The following is a 13,869-nucleotide window of genomic DNA, read 5'->3' as shown; positions in this document are numbered from 1 at the left end:
TTACAATAAGTGAAGTTAGTCCAACATATTTGCTGAATAAAGGATGATATGTCTCTCTCAGTGGAAGGGATGCTAGCCAATCAAGTTTGTTTTAGAGCAAACTTCTGCTCACTTATCCCAGTGCCTTCCATGAGAAAAATAGGTGTATCCCCACATGAAAATAATTTGGTCCATCTAAATCTGTCCTAATAAAGACTATAACACACTGCGAGACTGGGGCCACAGCGGCTGCAGACCAGGACAGAGCAGACCCTGCAATTTCATGGCGGACAAGGAAGGCACCCGGGCTGTCCATGAAGAAGACCTGCATGAGGTCGACTGGGACTACAAAGCCCCAGAGAAGAAGACTCTGCAGGAGAACCAACAGCTGGACCAAGACGATGAGTCTAACCAAGTACAAGCAGGCCCTGTTGGGGACCATTCCTGAGGCTGTGGATCCCAGCCTCCCCAATGTGCAGGTGACACAGCTGACACTGGTGTGTGAACAGGCCCCTGGACCCATCACCATGGACCTGACAGGGGACCTGGAATCTCTCAAGAACCAGGTGTTTGTGCTGAAGGAAGGCGTGGATTACAAAGTGAAGATTTCCTTTAAGGTCAACAAGGAGATTGTCTGTGGCTTGAAGTATCTGCATCACACCTACCGCAAAGGGATATGAGTTGACAAGGCCATGTACGTGGTGGGGAGTTATGGGCCAAGGACAGAGGAGTATGAGTTTCTAACGCCCATGGAGGAAGCCCCCAAGGGTCTACTCGTTCGAGGCACCTACCACATCAAGTCCTTCTTCACGGATGATGACAAAACAGACCATCTGCCCTGGGAGTGGGACCTCAACATAAAGAAAGCCTGGAAGGACTGACCCCCACCCCCACCTGCCTGGCTAAGGTCACTCTTGGGCCAGGCTTACAGGGACCTTGCTAAGGGCACTGAGAGCCCATAATTGGAGCACTAGGTGTGGGTCCCCCCTTCCTTTATCCCTCCCATTTTGGGGGCCTTCTGGCCCCCAGCAACACTCAAAGCCCAAGAATGGGCTTCCTCCAACTTCCTCCCGTCCAGCTCCCACAGATGCCTAATCCCTTCCTTCTCCAATGTCTCCCTCCTGGGGACCTAGCACAATCCCCCTTCCCCAATAGGGATTCAAAAGCACCTAACCTGATCCCCTTCCTCCATTACATAACTCTCCTAACCATCCAAGCTCAGTAGGAAGGGGCAGTTCCACAACTCTTTCCCTCAACCCCATCAAAAGACACTTTTGTGTCTGCACCATGCGATACAAACCCTGTCTCCTGTCATCCCCTTACCCTGATCCTCCCCACTTAGGGGCCAACAGCCATAATCCTGAAGGAGCCTTCCAGGGACAGATGGGAATAGAGTGGGGTGGAACGGATGGGGAGCAGTCGAAGTCTTCAACCACCCGTCCCCACCTGCCGGGGGCTTGTGTCTGTAACCAAAGCTCATCAGAATTGCCTTGTGTCCCTTGCCCCTCACCTCTCCCCAGTCATATTTCTGTAGTGGTCCCAGCTTTGCTGGGGCAGGGCCACCTGAGAAGGAGGGGCTGTGTTCCTGCCTGTCTCCATCCCCCAGGATGTGGGCTTCCCATCCTTTCCCCCAGTTCCCTGCTGCCTGTGTTCTCAACTGTTCCCATTAAACTTCAGTGATTTCTGGAAAAAAAAGACTATAACAAAATTCTGGAAATCACAAATTGGTAGTTTGTACACTGGGTCAAAAGTTACAAGTCATAGGTAACAGAATAAACATTCTGGGCATGGAATTCTTTTGACACCCCTTGCCAGATCCTCCTGGGGGTGAAGAGAGGGAGGGGGCCTTTCTTAACTAGCATTGTGAATGATCTGGTGGCACACCCCCCCAACCCAGAGCCCTCCTTCAGCAGCTTCAAATCCCCATTTCTCATTTTCCTTTAATTTCTTTGTTCAATTTCCCCATCACTTCCACTTTCCAGACTCTTTCCAGGCATATTTGGCCAGTAATAATTCGAGTTTGTTCCCAACCAAGCTGATGGCTCGTGTCCTCATTAAGGGTCATTAACATTACAGGGGTGTTTATTGGAGCTGGCAGAGTGCTGATATTTGTGAGACATTGTCAGATGGTTGATGGGGCTTAGTCAGAAAGCATTCCATGGGGGGAGAGGTGGGCATTCCACCTGGCATGGGCAGCGAGGACAAGGTAGGAAGATGGCAGCTAGAGACCCCCTGCACTGTGGAAGGCTGGGCCCTGGGGGTGGGAACAGGGTGATGCAGGTCCTTGGGGGACAATACAGATTTAATACATGAATCCCTCAAGTGCCAAGTTCTCTTTAAGTGAATTCCTGTTCAGTGATAGATGCCAGCGTTAAACTGATAAAAAGTAAAGCAACAAGCCTCCAGGAAACCAATTTTGTCTTTCATTCTACCTTTGATTGTAAGAGTATGGGGGCTGCTATTACAGAAGAGGGACTAATTGGAAAATGGATACCATTGGGAGAAGGTGTGTTTGTAGATAACTAGTAATTTATTTCTTTAGAATAATTACAAAGGATGTAGTTCACTGAGATATAGTAAAATTAATTATCTTCCTGAACAATAGCACAACAAATGTAGATTTTATGTAAACATGAAGCTCCAAATTTTTGAGAATTCTGTTCATTAAATATATATATATGAAATTTAAATGTTGATATTAAAGAATATGCAAAATTATTAAAATTTTTAAAATTTTTGTGGAGTACCAAGTAATTGATAGTAGGCTAGATTTGGAAAGAGGAAGATATTTGTTCTAATCCTGCCTGTGACACTTATTATCTGAGCTAATTCTACCTATGTTCACCTCTTAAACATTCATTTCTTCAACCCTAAAACAAGGATATTGTATTGATGGGGGAGGGGGGTTCCTAAGGGGTCTACCAGCTATAAATCTTTGATACTATGACATCATCTAAACAAAGATATGTCCTTCACATAGGAAAAGGACTATAGATGTACTATAGGCAGCAAATTGTCTTCTACACTATACAAGATTGTAAATTCCTTGTTTATATGCAAATATGGCAGAAAAGTAACCAGTAGCAGTTCACAGTAAATCACAAAATAAATACGGGTGGTTGCCTTGTTTCTGAGGTAGTAAGCAGAAGGGGAAAGCTGAGTCAGAATTGACTGAGAAGCTCTTTGCTAAATTAACTATTACACTCATTCCTACTCAAAAGAATTACGCTATGGTTGTGAGTAAATTGAAGAAAATATAAAAGAAATTAAGGATTCGGGGAAATGCCAAGAAAGAGAATTAAAGGGATTGGGAAGGAATCAAAAAAGTATTGGAACCATTTATCTTATGGAGAATTGAATGGTTTGAAACAGATCCCTTGGAAATCGGCATCATCCCTCTAACTCTTATCCCTCTTCAGACTTCTCCATTTCCATTGATAGACACTAATGTGTTCTCAGCCACCAGGATTTCAAACCTCAGGTACCTGTTGTTTTTCCAACTTTCTCAGTCTTCATATCCTTTAGGTGGTCAAGTCTGCTTGATACTATCTTGCTAATATGTCTCCTAGTTCCTCATCCCCTCTTTTTTTTCTCAGTCACAGCTCCTTTGGTACTAATCTCCCTGAATGATATACTCATTAAGTGATAATGAGACATTTTCCAGAAGACCTCCATTGAAGGAGAACCCTTCATCACCTGGTTAGCCTATTCCAATTGAAGGAAGCTCCTGCTTTTAGGAAGATTTTCTTTATTGATGTTTTCTTCTTTGCAATTTCTAGTTCTCTTATGGGAAACTACAAAGCACATGGACAAGTCAAATAATTGAACAGAGTCTATGCCTCTTCTGCAGCTGGCCAAGGCCCTTCCTTCAGTGAGACCCACAGACTGCAGACAGTTCTTCAGGAGTCATCTGACCAAGGCAGAATCTAATGGAACTGTCGTCTCATTAGTCTTGCTCAGACAATGGCATCTCCAATAATCCTCTATGCTGTGGCTTTGAGGTTCCTTGCCTTGCTAATTACTGAAGTCAATGGGTCTGAGCCTGCCCAGAAGAGTTCCTAGATGAAGGGACACTCTCATGGCTGTTGTTTGGATCCATCCATCAGGGACTGTGGGCCCTAGAAGTGATATGAAAGAAGATGGGTGATTTTTAATGATGGGGAAATCAAGTTTCTGTTTATGACAAAGCAAGTTCACATTTAGAGTGTAAAGTATCTGGACCCTTGTTACTTGTCCTTGTCCCTTCTCAGTTACTGGATCAAGGGATTTGAAGAGGAAATTAGGTCAATTCTTTGCTAGCATGTAATTTCCTTATGAAGAACTCACAAGTGCTGTACTTTGTTTAAGCAATGAGATCTTCACAAGGAAACAAGGCCACCCACAAAATATTCATTTCTTTAGGAAAGATTTTGGGTTACTAAAACTGTAGGAAAGAGGAGGTTGGGAAATAAGAATATTGGAAAATATTGCTCAGAATCAAGATATAAAAGACTCCATGGCTTATAGACTAGACAAATAGCTCAGCTCTATGAATAATGGATATCATCTTTAAGATGAGAACAGAGTCAAGGGACATGGCAAAAACCATGAGGCCTTACAAAAAATTAAATAGATTCTATACTAAAAAGCGGGAAGACACCAGCTACTGAGGTGAATGAAGTTGTCTTTGTACAAAATTAAATTGTTAACTTCTTAGAGGAAAGATCCAAATTAGACCTTAGGAGAACAAAACTGAGAAGAGGAAATGACATTCAAGTAGCTACTCAATGGCCAAAGACTCATCATACTTATTCACTGTTTTCTCACCTGGGCCTTGGTAATGGTCTTCTAACAAAACACTAAGAGGAAAATAATGTGAAGTAATCCTGAAAAGGTACGCTGATGTCAGATGACGAATCACTGTAAGTGTCAAATGGAAGTTCTAATTTATCCTACAGGCAATAGGTAGCCAATGGTATGCCCAAGAAATGGCCAAGTGATAATGAGAGTTACTAGTATGTATGGTTCACCACCCTTCCTCATCTCAGAATGGAAGCTCCTTGAGTGTAGAGATTGTATCTTCTGTTAATGTTAGCATACCCTATACAAAGTACATGGTCCCATAATCACCTCTTTGTTTTGTAGAATCCTTTTCTTTCACCAAACTGATGAAGCCCAAATTCCTACAGGACACCTTTCCTGGTACCCCCAAAAGCTAGAGTCTTTCTCCCCTCCTTCTATTCTATTAATTACCTTGAAATTATTTTGAATACATTAATAATTTCACACTGACATCCCTGAGAGACCATAAGGTCCTTGAGGTCAAGAACCATTTGCCATGAAAGAAATTAAAAATAAACAAGAGTGTTTACAAGAAAAGGGACTGATTGATGAAGTAGTGAGGAGGCAGAGTTGATAGAACCCTGGACCTGGAGTTGGGAATATATGAGGTTAAATGAAACCTCAGATATTTAAGTTGTGTCATTTGGGGCAAATCACTTAACCCCTCTAGTTTTCTATTTCTAAGTCTATAAAATGGATACATTAATGGTTCCTACTTCCCAGAGTTGTTGTAAATATCAAGTCAATAAAATTTGTCAAATATATGCAAGCCTTAAAGTGCCAAGTAAAGGATGGTTGTGGTGGTGATAGTGATGCTGGTGGTGGTGATGGTGGTGGTGGTTAGTAGTAGTAGTAGTAGTAGTAACAGCAGTAGCAGTAGCAACTGCAGCAGCAGCAGTAGTAGTGAAAGTGGAGGTAGTAGTAGCAGGAGGAGGAGGAGGAGGAGCAGCAGCAGCAGTATCATTATCATTAAGATGATAAGTCAAAATCCTGAATGAGGCCAGATGAACACTCAAGGACTTAGCAGTGTGTTTGACCTAACATTCTACTAAAAAGGTAATATAAACTGATGAACTATGAAAATAGTAGAGAATTCATTAGCCTATGTAACTAGTCCATAAACTATATTGTATTTATTGAAAAATGTAATATTTATATATATGCTTATTTGGATATAGATGTTATCATTCCTTAGATAATGTAAAATTTCTAAGGGCTCAGACTGTGAGTTTTGGGGTTTTTTTGGTCCTTATGCCCCCAGTATCAGCACAGTCCTTGGCATATAGTAGATATTTAATAAATAGTTATTGGTTGATTGCTTAGATAGAGTTGTTCATGAATTAATCTTTGTTGAAATGTTGAAAACAGATCAGATACCCATATATTTATAGTCCATTGCTATTGCCTAAAACTTGTGGATTAGAGGAGGCATCTCCTTTCAGTTCCTCATTTGCCCAGCACGGTTTACGTGGCCCTTGTAGTCCAATGGGTGTTATCCACCACCACAACAGGGTATATTTAGCTCTTTAGGTTTGTAACATCCTCTTTATATAACTCAGCTTGATCTTCGAAATATCCCTTTTAGTTAAGCTGCAGATGGACCCAATCAAACTCTCACAGAATCCGGGTCACACGCAATCTTCAGCCAATCAAACTCATGATCCACGTCATCCCCAAACAGTCACCTCTCTTTGCTTTGTCTGGCTCTCTCTAAGTATCCAACATAGACTGGATGACCTGATACACTGCAGATTTTGAGGACTATTGGTAAGGGAAGAAATAGGCAGATTCTATCTCCAGAGGAGCAGGCTCATGGGAGAGCTGCCGGAGAATTCTAGTCTGAGCTATATAGACACGACCTCCTCTTTCATTGTACTAATACGTCTTCACAATGTGAAAATTCAAAGTTGTAATGGAAGTTGTTCCAAAGAATGCCGCTCTTCAATCTTGTTTTCATTTTAAATGGAATTAAATGAAATTTAAATGGAATTTCAGGGTCTATCTATGAGGAGTGTGGAGGTCCTGTAATAGAAAACCTCTTGTCCACATTCCTGAAAGACTTCAAACAAGGTTCCACTCTGAAAAACAAAGTTTTCCAATTGGGACAAGAAGGGGATGGGGAAGAGAATACTGTTAAATCAGAGGGGAACAATTCACTTAAATGAGAGTTTAAAATAAATTACATTCTTTTTCAGATGACTTCAAAGTAATTCCAAGCTGTACAATCAACAGAAGGTCTCTACAGAAGGTCTCCTAGCTAGTAGTGGTGAAATAGAGAGAGAATATATAAAGAGTATATGAAATACTTTACCGGTGTCCTAAGCACCAGTAATTCAAATTCAAGCAAGCAAGACATCCCCTACCCTCAAGGAGTTTATAGTCTAATGCAAAAAGAAAAAAAATGTAAATGGAACCAAAAAGGGAGTGTGGAGGAGCAATGTGGCAGGAGACAAGAATGAGGAGTCTGGAGAGAGAGAGAGAAAGACAGAGAGAGAGAGAGAGAGAGAGAGAGAGAGAGAGAGAGAGAGAGAGAGAGAGAGAGACCAAGAGTGAGTGGGGTGGAGATCTCCCTGCATTTCACTGAGAGGTTGGGGTTCTAAGGGAAGGTCTAAGGGAAGAGAATCATCCATTAGAAAGGGAAGGTCTCAGGACACTGGGTTCTCCAGGAAGGCAATGTAGGAAGGGAGATTAGAGACCATGTAGTATGATCTCTTTAGCAATTTAACAGATGAGGAAGGTGAAGCAAAGAGATAAGGGATTTGCTCCAGTTTGGATAGGAAACTGACATTTGAACCTAGATCTTCATTGATCTAATCACTTCATTTTCCAGGGTTGTAGCTTCCCTAACTGTGAAATTGGGGAAGGGAGGCAATAGTTGAACTCTAAGACTCCCTTTCCTCTCCCGAAATCCTGTCTTCTTCCCACTTGGGTGCCATACTGCAGAGAACAGACAAAATAGCTTGGCACTGTTCTGTTCTCCACCTGGTCTCAAGGTTAGCCTCCGAATTTTTGATTTGCATTAAAATTGACTTTAAAAAATAGATCTCATAAAAACCCAGAATGAAGAGATTCTTATATCATAATAATTGATTGAATTAAACAGTGGAAGACACCTTGGATATCTATCTCATGGTCCAAGCCCACTACCCTTTTATAAAAAAGGAAGCTGAGTCCCAAAGAGAAAGAGGCCACAAACCCTACAACAAAATCCCACAGGTAATGAGGAGTAGGATTCAAATTTCCTCTCAGTCTTTCTGGGCGCATGCCTCTATATCTCCTCTTTCAGTTTCCTTAGGCCAACATCTGTCAGACATAGAGAATTTACTCTCGAGAAGCTCCCATCCTTTGACACAGCCTGGCCTCTGGTTTTTAATTGTAGATTTTTTCCCTTTTACTCCACCAGATTTCTGTGCTTACATTCCCAGTGCATTTTATTTCCATTTATACATTTTATTCATCTGATTTATAGTTTAAATATATTTCTTGGCTGCTGTTTTGCCTTTTGTTCCTGTGGCTTTGCCCTGGGAGGTGCTCGTCCCAGAGCTAAGAAGCCTTTGAGGCACATGGATTGGAGGTTTTCTTTCTTAAAGGTAAGGGATGGCAAAAGAAGGATCCTGAATAATATTGGTCCCTGCTACTAATTTGTCTTCCTATGTACTTATACATATTGAAAATCCCCAAAATGACATGTACTTAAGCATCAGTTCCCAGCCCTAGGGCGGCACGTTCCCTCATCCGCCAGCTGGGGTTCTGGTGGTTGGCTGCACATATTCTGACGATTGGCTCAAAGTATAATTTCCCTCCTGCTGGGAGCTTGGCCTCTCTCTCAAAGGATAGGCATTACTATCACCCAGGCCTCTTTTCTTTTGTACTAAAGAGAGAACAATCTCCATAGTCTATTTCTTGTTGCTATTATTGCTTGTTATTTGTTGTGTTTCATTTGAATTTCTGGTCTGTGATTAATGAAGTTGACTAGCAACTTAGTCTGTCAAGTGAATGGGTCATTTTTGTGTCTCCCAACTTCTCCAGAGCCTAAGGTCTGCCTGCACTGGATCTAAGGGAGAGCCAAGATGCCTGGACAATCTCAGTCCCAGTGGCTGATGTCTGTTTTACTACCTGATGGAAACGCTCCCTTGCAAAAAGAGATAGTTGTCACAGGTTCATGCCTATAGATTGATAACAGTTCCATTGAAAGTTCACATTCTGGGGCGGCTAGGGGGTACAGTGGATAGAGCACTGCCCCTGGAGTCAGGAGGACCTGAGTTCAAATCCGACCTCAGACACTTAATAATGACCTAGCCGTGTGGCCTTGGGCAAGTCACTTAACACTATTGCCTTGCAAAAACTAAAAAAAAAGAAAGTTCACATTCAAGTTGTTGTTTCATGGTGATGTAGTCCCTGAATGGCTGAGATTTATGGGCAATTTCCCCATTTTTCCCAACCATGAAGAATGGACTGGGCAAGTTTCAGAGATTTTTCAAGAATTGTGGATCAAACAAAGTGATAAATTCAAATCCTAACAAATGGGAAGAGGCAAGAAATGACAAACTCTGTTTTTGTCTCTCATCTCTAGTTGTTTACTGGGCATCACGTACTGGATGCCCAATGGGCATCTTAAACTAATTATGTCCCAAAGCATGTTCTTTCTCTTTTTACTCCAAACCCTTCCCTCTTCCTCATCATTTTCCACCTTCCTCTCAGTCAGTCTGATCTGCAACCTAAACGTCATCATGGATTCCTCATTCTTCTTCACCCTCCATTTCTAATTAGTTGTCAAGCCCAATCTCCACCTCTTTAGCATCTTTGATAATCAGACCCCCTTCTCTCTCTTTGGTTCTGATTTCACTCAGGGCAGACCCTCTTTTCCTGGTGTCTAGACTGTTACAATAGCCTACTTGTTCATCTTCCTGTCTCAAGTCTTTTGCCATTTTACTCCATCCTCTACCCAGCTGTCAAATAGAACTTCCTTCCTGTTATCTCCAGGATCAAGTGTACAATCCTCTGTTTGGCTTTTAAAGCCCTTCACATCCTGACTCCTCCTATAGTTCCAGTATTCTTACACCTTACTCCACTCTCCATGCTCTGAGATTCAATGGCCCTTGTCTCTTACTGCTGCTCCCACTGGAGGTTCCATCTTGAAACTGATAGCGTTCATAGGCGGGAGTCCCTCGAGCCTAGAATGCTGGCCCTTCTCATCTGTGTTCTTGGGCCTAAAGCTAGTCCAACAGAGAAACGGCTTAGTCTAGGAGAACACAAAAGCTGAAAAGAGAAATGATACAGTCTCATGTTCCAGAGTGATCCTTAGAGATGACGGGGCATCAAAAACTACAGTTCCATGATGAGTTACCCCAGACCATACTACACCCAACTAGGTTTCAGTAGATCTGTGCCCATTCTCAACTAAAAGTACTTTGTGCTTTGTTAGCAAACAATGACCCAGATTTTTGCTATTGTTGTTTCATGTTTTTGTTGCTGGTGTTGTCTTTCTTTCTGTTGTCAAATATTTCATGATGAAGGGCTAATGGCATCCTTTGGACTAATTTCTTTAAATGAGAAACTACCAGCGGCAACTCAGGAGCTTTAATTACAAAGTAAACTTATGTCTTCTCCCACATCATGGTTACTCTTAGGGCCCTAAGAGTGAGTGGTATCTTCAGAGCCACCCCATTGGGGAATCCCTATGACTGATCGAAGTGGTTTCAGATAGAAGGACAAAGCAGCCCACATTAAAAGAGGAGACACTCTGAAAAGAGATTACCACAAGGTGCATAGACAAAATAAATGAGATCTAACTTCAGGGCAATTACTAACCTTGGTGGATCAGGAGAGACTTCATTTAGAGGATGATATCTGAAAAGAATTGCAAAGGAAGCTAGAGGTGCAAGAAGCATGAATGTGATTGAAATGCACTCAAGGTCCTTCTAGAGATAAGGGAAATATCATGTAACAACACACAGAGATAGGGTAGGTATGGCATGCTGTATTTCATTATGTGTGTCACACATTGGATATATAGATTGTTGGCAAAGAACGGAAAGGAGTAGAATAGGACTGCAGAATCCTGGGCGTGAAAGGGAGGAAGTTTATAAAAGTTGTAAATTCTTGGAGAGAACTTGGAAAGGCCAAGGAGAGTTTGAAGCAGTTTCACATCCCCAAAGAATTTGTGTTTTGTTCTAGAGGTAATAGGGGAAAACACTTGACAAAGACACCAAGATCTCTGAGAATTAATAACAAAAATAGTAAAGAATTGTATGTCATCAGTCCCTAAGATTCATACAGTTAAATTCTATGACTTCAAGCATCTACCTGATTTTATTAGGAACTTTATCTTCACATGAATGTTGGAAACTTCACATATTCACACTATGTGTAGTAAAGAAAAATACATGATGGGCAAAATGTCTGCCAAAAGGAAGCCTTGGTAAAAGTGTCCTTAAATCCCCTCCAGAAAGTCCTATGAAGTTATTTTAGGAGAAGAGTGAATTGAAAAAAAATGAAAAATGCCTAAATTTGTGGGTAAATGAGATAATGGTCAAAACCACCCCTTTACTAGTATGATGGCCTAGGTGAGAGTTCAGTGCTTAGACGGGGACTCATCCCCAAGGTCTGGGTTTTTACTGGGAAACACTTCAAGTAAAGAAAGGAAAGGGAGACCACGGAAGAAGGGAAGACAGATATTTCTTCTTTCTTCTTCTCCTTCTCTTTCCTCTTCCTCATCTTCTTTTTCCTCTTCCTCTTCTTATTCTTCCTTCTTAAGTAGCTGTATTCCTTAAACATAAAGGAAAATAATTTCTATTTAGTGCTATTAATTAAAAATTGGAGGTTATGATAATGATGAAAATGATGATAACAGCAATAATAACCACATTAAAGACCAATCTCTCCACTAAAGGCCACCATACTTCCTGTGTGGCCAAGGGAGATGGGAAGTCAACAGAGGAGGAGGAGGAGGAGGAGGAAGATGACAAATAGAATGATGCCTAGAAGGGTCTTCTAGGACTCCAGGCTCATCTAGGAGCTATGGATGTCCAGCAAGAACAACAAATTGAGCCTTGGTAATATGATTGATTCAATGAGCATAGAGGTGACTAATACAATTGCTCTTAACAGTCAAAGCTGCCGTGTATGCGGGCATGTATTATGTACATATGTGTGATTATGTGGGTGCAGATTTGTGCTATTTTGCATTGTGTTTAGAAAGTACATCTTCTTTAATATCATGTACTATGATACACTATGTATTTATCATGTTATTTTAATATCTTACCATATAGTTGTATATTTTATATATCTTTAAAATAGGACCAGCCTGCAATCTATGCTGCTGTATGTGTGCAGATTATCTCTGATATATGTATTATATATATGCATATTCATATGCATGTGAGCATTTATATATATTTTATATGTGTGAAAATGTAGAACCCACTTTATTCCAAATATTTACATGGACTCTTTGTGCCTAGCCCATGATAAGCTTTCTGAGCTCATATTAGTCTTATCAGACATAGGCAGACACATCATGCCTTGACCCCAACAAAGTAGAGCTTCGTTGAGAATGAAGGCCAGCAATCAACCAGTATCTTATATGTGCATGCATTTATATGTATTTGTTTGTATTTACATATATATAGTATGTGAACATGTATGTATAATATTATATGTGGGAATATATGTGTGAGTATATACCCACCACATAGGCAATAGATTGTCCTTTAAAGAGTGGCTAAGCTTTAATGTGGTTATTTTTATTGTTATCTTCATTATAATCATGGCCATCAACTTCTAATATATGTTGAGTGGGGGTGGGGATTATAGATTGTAGACTGGCTCAATTTAAATGCCTTGCAAAGAATCCAATATGGCATTAAGGTTGGTATCAAAGAGGTGCTCCTTTGTGATGTACCAAAACCAAAGGCAAAATGCAATGGAACAAACCAAATATAGAAATTACACATGTACTCTAATATAGATGGTGGTCATCACTCTAGGAGTCAAACCATGAAAGTTCATTAAATGTACTCCAGGTATCAACAGTTCAGTTTAGTACCATCAACATTTCAAAATAAATTCAGAAACAGATTTCATTAACTCTAAACCCATCCAATCCCAAAAAATATTTATTAAGTACCTACAATGTGATAGTCACTGTGCTAAGAGTTGAGGATATTAATTATAACAAATTAATAATAAACATTATTATTAATTAATAATAAGAAAAAAAACAGTTTCTGTTCTCAAGGGATTTAACAATCTAATGGGAGCAACAGTATCCAAAGAAGGGGTATGAGATAAGACCAGAGGATATAGAGATTAGTTTCAGGAATCTGGACTTAGTGAACAATGCAGATGATGCCAGGAAATAATGGAGGCTATTCAGCACCTCACTATAGGCTTTAAAACTTCATCATCCATAAAATAATGAGCAAGTTGTGACCTAGTGACAATAATTATTATATTTAAGAAGCTGACTGCTTATCGTGGATTGACAAACCACAAATGCCATGTTGCAAATAGGGTCCTGAAAATATCATGGAGAACTCAACCAATAAACTGTATTGGGTCCAGACTATGATCTCAGATCAAACTTCTTTTCATAGTTCTTTGGATTCACCTGAATCATAAAAAGGTTACTTATGCTTTAAATTGATATCACTATTCCAATTTTCCAAGTTCTATACAATCAATTTGCTACTGGGATTTGAACTTTGCACAACTGGCAAATTGGACTTTGGTGATCAAGCATATTCTCTAAATAGCAAAGGATGGTTGTGCCCCAAATTATATAATATATATGTGTAAATTATTGAAAGAGATATAGATATCTACAAAAACAGACATAAAATATGTCTATGTGTATATACACATGTATGCATGCAAGTATGTTATGGTACAGATATAGTGAGAACTCTGGAATATTTTATATTAATGTGGAAAGCTATGATCTACTTAAAATATCACCAATATAATGGCATTAAAAATAATTTCTATAAGACAATAACATTCTTCAGGAAGGCAATTTAGATCTATATAATACCATTGATCCTTAAGTCAAGTATTAAATATTCA

General features: G+C 40.3%; 1 long non-coding RNA gene and 1 pseudogene across 1 annotated transcript in view; one reads left to right on the top strand and one right to left on the bottom strand.

The window, feature by feature from the left end:
• Positions 1 to 253: 253 nt before the first annotated feature.
• LOC141522946 (rho GDP-dissociation inhibitor 1 pseudogene) lies at positions 254 to 872 on the top strand (annotated as a pseudogene).
• Positions 873 to 11,198: 10,326 nt separating this feature from the next.
• Positions 11,199 to 13,869, bottom strand: part of LOC141522945 (uncharacterized) — a 56,450-nt gene continuing 53,779 nt past the window's right edge. The window contains exon 4 of the long non-coding RNA XR_012478257.1: positions 11,199 to 11,568. This is a non-coding gene — a long non-coding RNA (uncharacterized LOC141522945). The remainder of the gene's footprint in view (positions 11,569 to 13,869) is intronic.

Source organism: Macrotis lagotis, chromosome 4, assembly GCF_037893015.1.
Source record: "Macrotis lagotis isolate mMagLag1 chromosome 4, bilby.v1.9.chrom.fasta, whole genome shotgun sequence".
Taxonomy (NCBI): Eukaryota; Metazoa; Chordata; class Mammalia; order Peramelemorphia; family Peramelidae; genus Macrotis; species Macrotis lagotis.
This window is presented reverse-complemented; position numbering and strand designations above follow the sequence as displayed.